At 40.1% G+C, this 14,952-nt stretch overlaps 1 protein-coding gene across 1 annotated transcript in view; it reads left to right on the top strand.

The window, feature by feature from the left end:
* The first annotated feature begins 3,861 nt into the window (after positions 1-3,861).
* TIAM2 (TIAM Rac1 associated GEF 2) overlaps positions 3,862-14,952 on the top strand; it is a 187,601-nt gene continuing 176,510 nt past the window's right edge. Inside the window, exon 1 of the mRNA XM_064292543.1 lies at positions 3,862-3,975. The gene's annotated coding sequence lies outside the window, so the exon portion shown is untranslated. The remainder of the gene's footprint in view (positions 3,976-14,952) is intronic.

Genomic DNA, 14,952 nt, shown 5'->3' on the forward strand with positions numbered 1-14,952 from the left:
TTAGGCTGCTTCCTCCCATTGAAATAAAGCTCACTGAGAGTAAACTTTCTCTCTCAGTTATTGATCTATGCCCAACACCTGAAATAGTGGCTTGCTTGAAGGAGGGTCACACTCTTTCTCTGCATCTATTCATCCATCCATCCATTCATCATCTATCGATCATGTTTGTCTACCTATCTACAAAATGGCTTAGCTGTATGAAGTTATGGGATGAAGCAATAAACCAGCTTCTCCATTTAGATTAGAATGTGGAAATCAAAAAAACCCAAACCACTTCCTGTAGAGTCGATTCCAACTTATGGCAACCTCATGCTTGCCAAGTAGAACTGCTCCATAGGATTTTCATGGCTGTGGCCTTTCAGAAGCAAATTGCCAGGCCTTTCTTCCAAGGTACCTCTAGATGCGTTTGTACCACCAACTTTTTTTTTTCTGTATTTGTGCTTTAGGTGAAAGTTTATAGCTCAAGTTAGTTTCTCATACAAAAATTTATACACATATTGTTATGTGACATTAGTTACAATCCATATAATGAGACAGCATACTCCCCCTTTCCACCCTGGGTTTCTTGTGTCCATTCAACCAGTTCCTGTCCCGTCCTGCCTTCTCATTCTGCCTTCGGACAACAGCCATCCATCTGGTCTCGTGTATCTGCTTGAACTAAGAAGCACGCTCTTCACGAGTATTATTTTATTTTTTATAGTCTAATCTTTGTCTGAAGAGTGGGCCTTGGGAAAGGTTTTAGTCCTGGGTTAACAGAGCGTCTGGGGGCCATGGCTTCAGGGGTTCCTCCAGTCTCAGACCATTAAGTCCGGTCTTTTTACATGAGTTTAGGTTCTGCTCCACACTTTCTCCTGCTCCATCAGGGACTGTCTATTGTGTTCCCTGTCAGGGCCGTCATTGGTGGTAGCTGGGCACCATTTAGTTCTTCTGGTCTCAGTCTGGTGGAGTCTCTGGTTTATGTGGCTCTTTTGTCTCTTGGGGTAGTATTTTCCTTGTGCCTTTGGTGTTCCTCATTCTCCTTTGCTCCAGATGGGTTGGGACCAATTGATGCATCTCAGATGGCCAGTCACAAGCTTTGAAGACCCCAGATACCACTCACCAAAGTGGGGTGCAGAACATTTTCTTAATAAACTTTGTTATGACAATTGACCTAGATGTCTTCTGAAACCATGGTGCCCAGGCCCCAGCCCCAGCTACTCTGTCCCTCAAAGTATTTGGTTGTGTACAGGAAACTTCTTAGCTTTTGCTTTAGTCCAGTTTTGCTGACTTCCCCTGTATTGTGTGTTGTCCTTCCCTTTACCTAAGATGATTCTTGTCTTATATCTAGTTAATGTATTCCCCTTTTCCTCCCTCCCCACCCTTGTAACCATCAAATAGTATTTTCTTCTGTGTTTAAACTTTTTCTTGAGTTCTTATAATAGTGGTCTCATACAATATTTGTCCTTTTGGGACTTACTAATTTCACTCAGCATAATGGCCTCCAAATTCACCCGTGTTGTGAGATGTTTTGCAGATTCGTCATCGTTTTTCATCATTGCATAGTATTCCACTGTGTGTGTACCCTAATTTGTTTATCCAGTCATCTGTTAATGGGCATGTAGATTGTTTCCATCTTTTTGCTATTGTAAACAATGCTGCAGTGAACATGAGTGCGTACATATCTGTTTGTGTGACAGCTCTTATTTCTCTAGAGTAGGATTGCTGAATCATATGGAACCTCTATTCCTAGCTTTTTAAGGAAGAGCCAAGTCAATTTCCAAAGTGGTTGTAACGTTTTACATTCCCATCAGCAGTCTGTAAGTGTCCCAGTCTCTCCACAGCCTCTTCAACATTTATTATTTTGTGTTTTTTGGATTAATACCAGCCTTGCTGGGGTGAGATGGTATCTCATCGTAGCTTTGATTTGGATTTCTCTAATGGCTAATGATCTTGAACATTTCCTCAAGTATCTGTTAGCCGCCTGAATGTCTTCTTTGGTGAAGTGTCTGTTCATACCCTTTGCCCATTTTTTAATTGGGTTATTTGTCTTTTTATTGTTGAGGTGTTGCAGTATCTTGTAGATTTTAGAGATTATACCCTTATCGGATACATCAAGTGAAACATTTTTTCCCAGTCTGTAGGTTGTCTTTTTATTCTTTTGGTGAAGTCTTTTGATAAGCACAAGTGTTTGATTTTTAGGAGCTCCCTCTAGTTTCTCTTCTTGTATTTGTGCATTGTTAGTTATGGTTTGTATTCTGTTTATGCCATGTATTAGGGCTCCTAGCATTGTCCCTATTTTTTCTTCCATGATCTTTATCATTTTAGATTTTATATTTAGATCTTTGATCCATTATGAGTTAGTTTTTGTATGTGGTGTGAGATATGAGTCTTGTTTCATTTTTTTGCAGATGGATATCCAGTTATGCCAGCATCATTTGTTAAAAAGACTGTCTTTTCCTCATTTAACGTACTTTGGGCTTTTGTCAAATATCAGCTGCTCATAGGTGGATGAATTTATGTCTGAATTCTCAATTCTGTTCCACTGGTCTATGTATCTGTTGTGCCAGTACCAGACTGTTTTGACTACCGTGGCAGTATAATAGGCTCTAAAATCAGGTAGAGTGAGGGCTCCCACTTTGTTCTTCTTCTTCAGTAATGCTTTGCTTATCCAGGTACTCTTCCCTTTCCACATGAAGTAGGTGATTTGTTTCTCCAACTCGTTAAAAAATGTCATTGGTATTAGGATTGGTATGGCATTGTATCTGTAGATTGCTTTGGGCAGAATTGACATTTTCACAATGTTGAGTCTTCCTATCCATGAGTAAGGTGTGTTTTTCCACTATGTAGGCCTCTTGCAGTAAGTAGTGATTTGTAGTTTTCTGTGTATAGGTCTTTTATGTCTCTAGTTAATTTTTAAGTATTTTATCTTCTTGGGGGCTATTGTAAATGGTATTGATTTGGTGATTTCCTTTTCAAAGTTCTCCTTGTTGGTGTAGAGGGATTCAAGTGATTTTTAGATACTTTGCTGAAATCTTCTATTAGTTGCAGTAGCTTTTTTGTGGATTTTTTGGGGGTTTTCTGTGTATAAGATCATATTATCTGCTAATAGGGATACTTTTACTTCTTCCTTACCAATTTGGATGCCCTTTATTTCTTTTTCTTGCCTTACTGCTCTGGGTAGAACTCCCAGCATAATGTTGAATAAGAGTGGTAATAAAGGGCATGCTTGTCTGGTTCCCATTCTCAAGGGGAATGTTTTCAGACTCTCTCCATTTAGGATGATGTTGGCTGTTGGCTTTGTATAAATGCCCTTTATTATGTTGAGGAATTTCCCTTCTATTCCTATTTTGCTGAGAGTTTTTATCATGAATGGGTGTTGGACTTTGTTAAATGCCTTTTCTGCATCGATTGATAAGATCAGGTGGTTCTTATCTTTTGTTTTATTTATGTGATGGATTACAGTGATTGTTTTTCTGATGTTGAACCATATCTGAATAGCTAGTATGAATCCCACTTGGTCATGATGAATTATTTTTTTGATATGTTGTTGAATTCTGTTGGCTAGAATTTTGTTGAGGATTTTTGTGTCTATGTTCATGAGGGATATTGGTCTGTAATTTTCTTTTTTTTTTTTGTGATGTCTTTATGAACCACCAACCTTTTGGTTCGTAGCTGAGCATTTAACTGATTGTGCCACCCAGGAACTTCTAGGATATGGAAAGACCGTCAGATTTTCTTTATAGTTTAATCAGTTAACCCTTGATTTTTCTTTTAGTTTCTCCCCTCTCATATTGAATACAAGATACAAAAGAATGCTAAGAAATTGAGCCTTAATTACAACATTTTAACTTTCAAAAATTTTTTTCTCACCACTTCTGTGTTTTTGCTTTCTTTGGCCAGGGCTTGTGTGCTTAAACCACAGAGACACCTCCTCAGCCAGCTCATTCGGGATGAATAAATGATTACACTAAGTGTCACTCACACTTCTTCTAATGGGTAAGTAAGTTGGAGACACCTGTACATCTCAAAGGCTGTAAAAGCATAGGCCAGTCTGTATTTCTTTGCTTACTCGCCACATTCCATACAGTTCTGCTCACTGCTCTTTGCATGGATTGGAAAGCCCAAGCAGCTTCGTCAGGTGCTGGTAATTGAGGTTCCTGCATGCGGCAGCTCTTCTCTAAGTCGCTTGTTACAGACACTGTAATTTGATGTGATGGACGATCTACTCCAGGTGGAAAGATGCTTTGCCAATCCTTTCTGGACTTTAAGTGGAGAAGACGCATCACGTGAAGCCTTAATTTCCATCTCTCTAGATGACGAGTTCTGATAGAGCACACGCTTAAACCTTGTGGAACTAGTTGGACCACCTGCTTAAGAACAAATTATTGTTGGGTGCAGTTGAGTGGTTTCTGAAACCCTGTGTGACAAAGTAGAGCTACCCCATGGGGTTTCCTAGGCTGAAACCTTTACAGGAATGGATCACCATGTTTTTTCTCCCATGGAGTGGCTGGGTGGGTTTGAACTGTCGACCTTTCGGTTAGCAGCTGAGTGCTTAACCATTGCACCACCAAGCCTTCTTTAAGAACAAATAGAGCACATCCTTTCTAAACGGAGTTGTAAAATCAGGTAAGCTCAGGAGTTGTGGAAATTAAGAAACCACTGAGGAAAGGTAGGATTCCAGCTATGCTGTGGAGGTTCTTTCATTGTGACTCTGGTGTTTTACCAAGTAGGCATATTGGCGTTAAGTACTAAAGCAGGAGAGCTGAACAGGGTTTGGAATGGATGCAGGCAGTTCACTGAGAGTGTTTGCAGTATCTGCAGTTCACACTTGCTTTGCTGAAACATACTCATATAACTATAAACTTTCTAGGCAAGAATGCCTCCCATCTTTACTTGACTGACTCCTTTGTGCCCTTTGGATCTCAGCTCAAGGTACTTTCTGACCACCTAGCCACCTGTTTCTGCATCATCCTGTTTTAATTTTTTGCACAGTGCTTGTCTATTCACGATAGTTTTCTCATTTGTGTGTTCATTTACTTATTGGCTTGTTGTTCAACTCCACCATCGCTGGAGCGAAAGTTCCACGAGGACAGGAAGCTCGTCTGTGTTGTTCATCACGTGTCTCCAGAGCCCAGAGTGGTGTCTGGCACGTGTCTGGTGCACACCAGATACTTTTTGACTGGATATATAATGATTTCCCTGTTAAACGATCTCCATTGTGTAACTTGCTCAAGGTCATACGATGAAGAATGTATTCACATTGCAGGAGATTTTGGAGATCTAATTTGTCTAACAGATTTTTAAAATCGTTTCACTGTGGTAAAAATATATATAACAAAACATTTGCCAATGCAACAATTTTTACTTGTACAATTCAGTGACGTTGCTTATTTTCATCATGTTATACAACCATCACCCATCCTTTTCCAAATTATTCCACCCCAGTTTCCAGAAACTCGGTGCCCCTTAAGCTGATACGATGCTTTTCTCTATCCCTCCCACCCCTCGTAACCACTAATAAACTTTGGTCTCTAAACATTTGCTTCTTTCCTATAAGTGGGATGATAAAATATTTGTCCTTTTGTGACTGACTTATTTCACTCAGCCTAATGTTTCCAAGGTTCATCCACGTTGTGGCATATGTCAGGACTTCATTTCTCTTTATGGCTGATTAATATCCCATTGTATGTCTGTACAACATTTGGTTTACCCATTCAACTGTTGACGGACATTTAAGTTGTTTCCACCTTTTGGCTATCCTGAAAAATGCTGCAGTGAACACTGGTGTACAAGTTTCTGTTTGTGTTTCTACTTTCAGTTCTTTTGGGTATATACCTAGGATTGGGATATTTGGGTCATGTGATAGTTTCTGCTAAAAGTTATTTTTATGTGATTTGTGCTCTCATGTAATTATCAAGCTTAACATTATATTCCACGTAAACAGGAAGTTGTCTAACATATCTATGTTTATTTGTAAATAAAAAAAAAAATCCATTGTCATTGAGTCGATTCCAACTCTTAGTGACCCCCCGGGGCAGAGTAGAACTGCCCAATTGGGTTTCCAAGAATCCAAACTAGTGACGCTTTAGTTAGCAGCCAAGCTCTTAACCACTTCACCACCAGGGCTCCTATTTGTAAATACTGAATATAATAATGTTCAAAATTTTGATGATAATTGGTAAGCTTGTGTTGACTGACCCTTCAATCACCTACATTAGAATATTCAGAAGGAATATCTAGTTAGGCTTTGAGAGGTGTTTATTTTGTACTTCGGTGTGGTTCAAACCCACTTACTGAAATGTACCTATTTGAAAAGCCCGAAGTCTAGGTTTATTGGGAGTTAGACCACCTGGGTCCTTTGAATCCTGTTTCTGACATTTCTTTCCTCAGCGACCGTGGGCAGATTGTTGTTGTTGTTAGGTGCCGTCGAGTCGGTTCCGACTCATAGCGACTCTATGCACAACAGAACGAAACACTGCCCGGTCCTGCGACATCCTTACAATCGTTGTTATGCTTGAGCTCATTGTTGCAGCCACTGTGTCAATCCACCTCCTCGAGGGTCTTCCTCTTTTCCGCTGACCCTGTACTCTGCCAAGCATGATGTCCTTCTCCAGGGACTGATCCCTCCTGACAACACGTCCAAAGTATGTAAGACGCAGTCTCTCCATCCTTGCTTCTAAGGAGCATTCTGGTTGTACTTCTTCCAAGACGGATTTGTTCGTTCTTTTGGCAGTCCATGGTATATTCAATATTCTTCGCCAGCACCACAATTCAGAGGCATCAACTCTTCTTCAGTCTTCCTTATTCATTGTCCAGCTTTCACATGCATATGACGTGATTAAAAATACCATGGCTTGGGTCAGGTGCACCTTAGTCTTCAAGGTGACATCTTTGCTCTTCAACACTTTGAAGAGGTCCTTTGCAGCAGATTTGCCCAATGCAATGTGTCTTTTGATTTCTTGACTGCTGCTTCCATGGCTGTTGATTGTGGATCCAAGTAAAACGAAATCCTTGACAACTTCAATCTTTTCTCCGTTTATCATGATGTTGCTCATTGGTCCAGTTGTGAGGCTTTTTGTTTTCTTTATGTTAAGGTGTAATCCATGCTGAAGGCTTTGGTCTTTGATCTACATTAATAAATGCTTCAAGTCCTCTTCACTTTCAGCAAGCAAGGCTGTGTCATCGGCATAACGTAGGTTGTTAGTGAGTCTTCCTCCAATCTTGATGCCCTGTTCTTCTTCATATAGTGCAGCTTCTCGTATTATTCATTCAGCATACAGATTAAATAGGTCTGGCGAAAGAATACCTAACCGTGACACACATCTTTCCTTACTTTAAACCAATCAGTATCCCCTTGTTCTGTCCAAACAACTGCCTCTTGGTCTATGTAAAGGTTCCTCATGAGCACAATTAAGTGTTCCAGAATTCCCATTCTTCGCAGTGTTATCCATAGTTTGTTATGATCCACACAGTGAAATGTCTTTGCATAATCAATAAAACACAGGTAAACATCCTTCTGGTATTCTCTGCTTTCAGCCAGGATCCATCTGACATCAGCAATGATATCCCTGGTTCCACATCCTCTCCTGAAACCAGCCTGAATTTCTGGGAGTTCCCTGTCGATATACTGCTGCAGCGGTTTTTAAATGATCTTCAGCAAAATTTTGCTTGTGTGTGATATTAATAATATTGTTCTATAATTTCCACATTCAGTTGGATCACCTTTCTTGGGAATAGGCATAAATATGGCTCTCTTCCAGTCAGTTGGCCAGGAAGCTGTCTTCCATATTTCTTGGCAGAGATGAGTGAGCACCTCCAGAGCTTCACCTGTTTGTTGAAACATCTCAATTGATATTCCATCAATTCCTGGAGCCTTGTTTTTCGCCAATGCCTTCAGAGCAGCTTGGACTTCTTCCTTCAGTACCATCGGTTCCTGATCACATGCCACCTCTTGAAATGGTTAAATATCGACTAATTCTTTTTGGTATAATGACTCTGTGTATTCCTTCCATCTTCTTTTGATGCTTCCTGCATCGTTTAGTATTTCCCCCATAGAATCCTTCACTATTGCAACTTGAGGCTTGAATTTTTTCTTCAGTTCTTTCACCTTGAGAAACGCCGAGCGTGTTCTTCCCTTTTGGTTTTCCATCTCCAGCTCTTTGCACATGCATTATAATACTTTATTTTGTCTTCTCGAGAGGCCCTTTGAAACCTTCTGTTCAGTTCTTTTGCTTCATAAATTCTTCCTTTTGCTTTAGCTGCTCAATGTTTGAGAGCAAGTTTCAGAGCCTCCTCTGACATCCACCTTGATCTTTTCTTTCTTTCTTGTCTTTTCAGTGACCTCTTGCTTTCTTCACAGATGATGTCCTTGATAGCATTCCACAACTCGTCTGGTCTTTGGTCACTAGTGTTCAATGCCTCAAGTCTATTCTTGAGATGGCCTCTAAATTCAGGCGGGATATACTCAAGGTCATATTTTGGCTCTCGTGGACTTGCTCTGATTTTCTTCATTTTCAGCTTGAACTTGCATGTAAGCAATTAATGGTCTGTTCCACAGTCGGCCCCTGGCCTCGTTCTGAGTGTTGATGTTGAGCTTTCCATCGTCTCTTTCCACAGATGTAGTCAATTTGATTTCTGTGTGTTCCCTCTGGGGAGGTCCATGTGTATAAAAAAAAATAGTCACTGTTTATGTTGGTGAAAGAAGGTGTTTGCAATGAAGAAGTCGCTGGTCTTGCAAAATTCTATCGTTCGATCTCCAGCATTGTTTCTGTCAGCAAGGCCATATTTTCCAACTACCGATCCTTCTTCTTTGTTTCCAACTTTTGCATTCCAATCGCCAGTAAGTATCAATGCATCTTGATTGCATGTTCGATCAATTTCAGACTGCAGCAACTGATAAAAATCTTCCATTTCTTCATCTTTGGCCCTAGTGGTTGGTGCGTACATTTGAATAATAGTGGTATTAACTGGTCTTCCTTGTAGGCATATGGATATTATCCTATCAATGACAGCGTTGTACTTCAGGATAGATCTTGAATCATTCTTTTGACGATGAATGCAACACCATTCCTCTTTGAATTGTCATTCCCAGCATAGTAGACTATATGATTGTCCAATTCAAAATGGCCAATACCAGTCCATTTCAGCTCACTAATGCCTAGGATATCGATGTTTATGCGTTCCATTTCATTTTTGACGATTTCCAATTTTCCTAGATTCATACTTCGTACATTCTAGATTCTGATTATTAATGGATGTTTACAGCTGTTTCTTCTCATTTTGAGTCGTGCCACATCAGCAGATGAAGGTCCCAAAAGGTTTACTCCATCCATGTTGTTAAGGTCAACTCTACTTTGAGGAGGCAGCTCTTCCCCAGTCATCTTTTGAGTGCCTTCCAACCTGGGGGTCTCATCTTCCAGCACTATATCAGACGATGTTTCACTGCTATTCATAAGGTTTTCACTAGCTAATGCTTTTCAGAAGTAGACTGCCAGGTACTTCCTCCTTGTCTGTCTTATTCTGGAGCTGGAGATGGAAAACCAAAGGGGAAGAACACGCTCGGCGTTTCTCAAGGTGAAAGAACTGAAGAAAAAAATTGAAGCCTCGAATTGCAATAGTGAAGGATTCCATGGGGAAAATATTAAACGATGCAGGAAGCATCAAAAGAAGATGGAAGGAATACACAGAGTCATTATACCAAAAAGAATTAGTCGATATTCAACCATTTCAAGAGGTGGCATATGATCAGGAACCAATGGTACTAAAGGAAGAAGTCCAAGCTGCTCTGAAGGCATTGGCGAAAAACAAGGCTCCAAGAATTGATGGAATATCAATTGAGATGTTTCAAGAAATAGATGCAGCGCTGGAGGTGCTCACTCATCTCTGCCAAGAAATATGGAAGACAGCTTCCTGGCCAACTGACTGGAAGAGAGCCATATTTATGCCTGTTCCTAAGTAAAGTGATCTAACTGAATGTGGAAATTATAGAACAATATTATTAATATCACACACAAGCAAAATTTTGCTGAAGATCATTCAAAAACGGCTGCTTCAGTATATCGACAGGGAATTTCCAGAAATTCAGGCCGGTTTCAGAAGAGGACGTGGAACCAGGAATATCATTGCTGATGTCAGATGGATCCTGGCTGAAAGCAGAGAATACCAGAAGGATGTTTACCTGTGTTTTATTGACTATGCAAAGGCATTTGACTGTGTGGGTCATAACAAACTATGGATAACATTGTGAAGAATGGGAATTCTGGAACACTTAATTGTGCTCCTGAGGAACCTTTACATAGATCAAGAGGCAGTTATTCAGACAGAACAAGGGGATACTGATTGGTTTAAAGTCAGGAAAGATGTGTGTCAGGGTTGTATTCTTTCACAATACTTATTCAATCTGTATGCTGAGCAAATAATACGAGAAGCTGGAATATATGAAGAAGTACGGGGCATCAGGATTGGAAGAAGACTCATTAGCAACTTGTGTTACACAGATGACACAACCTTGCTTGCTGAAAGTGAAGAGGACTTGAAGCACTTACTGATGAAGATCAAAGACCACAGCCTTCAGTGTAGATTACACCTCAATATAAAAAAAAAAAAAAAAAAGAAAGAAAACAAAAATCCTCACAACTGGACCAATGAGCAACATCATGATAAACGGAGAAAGACTGAAGTTGTCAAGGATTTCATTTTACTTGGATCCACAATCAACAGCCATGGAAGCAGCAGTCAAGAAATCAAAAGACGCATTTCATTGGGTAAATCTGCTGCAAAGAAGTTCTTCAAAGTGTTGAAGAGCAAAGATGTCACCCTGAAGACTAAGGTGCGCCTGACCCAAGGCATGGTATTTTCAGTCACATCATATGCATGTGAAAGTTGGAGAATGAATAAGGAAGACTGAAGAAGAATTGACGCCTTTGAATTGTGGTGTTGGCGAAGAATATTGAATATACCGTGGACTGCGAAAAGAACTAACAAATCTGTCTTGGAAGAGGTACAGCCAGAATACTCCTTAGAGGTAAGGATGGCGAGACTGCATCTTACATACTTTGGACATGTTTTCAGGAGGGATCAGTCCCTGGAGAAGGATATCATGCTTAGCAGAGTACAGGGTCAGCAGAAAAGAGAGAGACCCTTAACGAGGTGGATTGACACAGTGGCTGCAACAATGAGCTCAAGCATAACAATGATTGTAAGGATGGCTCAGGACCGGGCAGTGTTTTGTTGTGTTGCGCGTAGGGTCGATGTGAGTGGGAACCGACTTGATGGCACCTAAGAACAATAACAAGAGCTTCCAATGGTGTTGATTGTGGATCCAAGTAAAATGAAATCCTTAACAACTTCAGTATTTTCTCCATTTATCATGTTGTTGCTTATTGGTCCAGTTGTGAGGATTTTTGCTTTTTTGTGTTGAGGTGTAATCCATACTGAAGGCTGTGGTCTTTGATCTTCATCAGTAAGCACTTTAAGTTCTCTTCAGTTCTTTCATAGTTTCTTGAGCTTCATAGTTCAAGAAAAATGAAAAAGAGTTTTGTGTATGTGTAGGGTTGCTATGAGTTGGAATTGACTTGACGGCGCTAGTTTGGTTATTTGGTTTTTTGGTGCGCTAAAGAACACTTACGTAAGTTTAATTTGCAAAGAAGTGTTTCTGTTTGCAGTATGAGTACAGTATTCAGCCTTGCTTCACTTGTGTATTTTATATGGCTCTAAAGGTATTTGAGTGAGTCCCCTGAGCCGGACAGTTAAATTTCCCCTGTATGTTCAGACATACTGTTTTCCTGGAGGCCATTTCTTCTCCTTTAGCCCTTTGTGGACATGGAGTACAGTTGTTTAGCAGCTGTTAGGGATTGAATCACATCCCCCAAAATATATGTTGAAGTCCTAACTCATGTGTCTGTGAAAGTGATTCTGTTTGGAAATAGGGCTTTAGAAGCTGTTATCAGTTAGGTTAACATTGGGTCATACTGCAGTGGGGTCGGTCCTAATCCTATATGACTAGGATCCTTGTAAAAGAGAAGATACATAGAGATAGGGAGAACAGAGAGAGAATGTCACATGATGCTGCAGCTGCAAGCCAAGGAATGCCTAGAGCCACCAGAAGTTGGAGAGAACCCTCAGAAGGAATTAACATGGTTGACACCCTGATCACAGACTCCCAGCCTCCAGACTGAGAGACAATAAATTTCTGTTCTTATAAGCCATCTAGTTTTCAGTATTTTGTCATGGCCACCCTGGGAAAAGGAGCCCTGGTGGTGCAATGGTTAAGCACTCAGCTGCTAACTGAAAGGCTGGTGGTTCGAACCCACTAGCAGCTCCAGTGGAGAGAAACCTGTCCATCTGCTTCCATAAAGATTACAGCCTATGGGGCAGTTCTACTCTGTCCTGTGGGGCAGCTATGAGTCAGAATTGACTTGATGGCATTCATCTGTTCCCCACCACCACCTGGGAAACCGATATGAGCAGGATATCTCCTTTGCCTTTCCTCACAGCAATTGTTGGATCCCTTGGCTTGATGAAACGTGAACAGTTTGTCATTTGCACATGTGTGTGGACTCTGGAGCTAGGTTCCATTCTGCCTGTTCCAGTGGACTCCCCAGCCCTCCCTAAACAGATGAGGTCCTGTCATCTCCTTAATGCTGAGTGTGTTTGGTCCATAGAACTGAGCTCTTAGCTCATGAGTCACAGGTGGAAGTCTTAGGACACCTCTGTTCTGTGTGCATTTTGATTTTGAGGGAGAAACATAATCTGGGTTTTTTGTTTTGTTGTAGAAGGATGGTTCTGGGTTCATTGTGAAGATAGACTAGAAGGGAGGGAAGAGTGGGGACTGAGGAGGGAGCAGAGCAGACCCAGGGTAATTGACTTCAGCTGTTTGTGGAGTGGTTTTGTCGAAGAGTAGGATGCGTGTTGATAATGCTAGCAAGACCAAGACTAATTAGTGGGATGTTTAGGATATAAAGTCAGGGGAAGGAGTTCCCTTTTATCAATTGGTTATTTAGCAACGGAATGTCCCCTCTAACAGAGCTGTGGACTTCCCATTACTCAGGGGATTTGAGTAGAAGAACAGTGCCCATCTGTCAGGTTACTGTAGTAGGTTCTCAAATTAGAAGGAAGATGGGGCTACTGAGATGACCTTTGAGGTCTCTCTAAAAACTCAGATTCAATTATGCTTTGAATAAAATGATTAGGAACCTTTCAGCTTAACCAGTTTCAGTCTATGAGAAAGAAATATTGTGAGTGGGCTGAGAGGCTAAATATAGTACTTTTTAATTACATTTCGATCTGGACAGATTAATTTGGACTTTCTTAAATGTTCCAGTATAACCCTTCAGAAATGTTATAAACAGATGGATCTAGTGGCTAGTATTTATATGCCAGGATTTTACAAGCTTATTTCCTAAATGTTTTTTTCTACTGAAAATTTCATTTTACCTTAGCTGAAACTTAATTTATAGCTTTATTTTTGGTAGCATGATTTTTAATACAGCTTTTATCATTTATATAAAAAATTACCTGTTTCTTTCATATTCTATTTAATTTTATAATTTAGGATTTTACACATCATCATTTGTTGTCAATCATTAAAGTATATTTAATTTGAATTTAATGACCTACAGGAAAAAGTCCCTTTAAAGGAAAACTTTTATTAAGAATTTGTCTTAAATATTAATTTTCATGTCACTTATTAGTTGGTCTTTCTCCCAAAAGAAATTAATCTTTTGGATAAATTATTGGGCCTTGCTTATTATGTAATGTGAGGTAATTAAAGCCTGTACTTTATAAACATTTATATAATAGAATTCCTTCCTTCCATGATATTTGACTCCATTTATGATATATATATTTTTTTGCATGTTTGATGCCTTTGGGACCCTTAGGTAAAGCTTCTGTTACAAAGTATAGATTTAATATGGCTTTAAATCAACACATGCCTTGCTAGGATTGAATTAAAAAATTTTTTTTTCCTGTAGTAAAATAAACATAAAGTAAAATTTACCATTGTGGTCATTTTAAAGTGAGTGGCATTAAGTACATTCACAAATGTTGTGAAACTACCCCTTCTTTCGCATCCCAGAGCTTTACCATCACCCAGACGGACATCTCCTACCCCTTATGCAGTCTCTCCTAATCTCCCCTCCCCCAGGCCTTGGCAACTAGGATTACATTTTGAATTTTCTTAAAATTGGCAATTGTTTTTGAGGGCTTCTCTAACTTTCTTTTTTAAAAAATTAAAAAATTTATTTTGTTTCTCATTTAATACACAGCTATTGAGTGATGCGCAGAGGTTTTAATGATGGCGTACTGCCAGGCCAACAACAAAAAAACAAAACAAAAGTAGAGAATAATTATGGGAAAAAAAGGTACATGGAAAGGCCTTTTAGGTTAACTAACATTTCTCCTTAACAGTGGAATGAGAGCTACCACTGCTAACTAAAACGTCAGCAGCTTGAATCCACTAGCCACTCCTTGGAAATCCTATGGGGCGGTTCTACTCTGTCCTATAGGATCACTGTGTCCGGACTAACTCGATGGCAGTGTGTTTGGTTTTGGTTTTGGCCATTAAGTTGATGCCGACTCATGGCAGCCCCATGTATGCAGAGTAAAACTGCTCCATGGGGTTTCCAGGCTGTGACCTTCTGGAAGCAGACCACGAGGCCTTTCTTCCAAGGTGCCTCTGGGTGGATTTGAACTGCCAACCTTTTAGCTAGTAGTTGATTGCTTAGCCATTTGTGCCACCTAGGGACTCCCTCACAAAGCTGTAGGCTGCAGCAAGCGCTGTACCTCCTTTCACATTCACCACCACTGCCAGGTCACTGCCGTGTCCTATTCATTCATTCTTCATTCATTCACTCCACAGATACTTATTGGGTAACCACTGTGTGCCAGACACTGTTTAAAGTACCAGAATTTTAATGGTAGACAATTTTAACAAGATCTCTGCTTTATGGAGTTTATGTTCTAGGGCAGGTC

This window comes from Loxodonta africana, chromosome 1, assembly GCF_030014295.1.
Source record: "Loxodonta africana isolate mLoxAfr1 chromosome 1, mLoxAfr1.hap2, whole genome shotgun sequence".
NCBI lineage: Eukaryota > Metazoa > Chordata > Mammalia > Proboscidea > Elephantidae > Loxodonta > Loxodonta africana.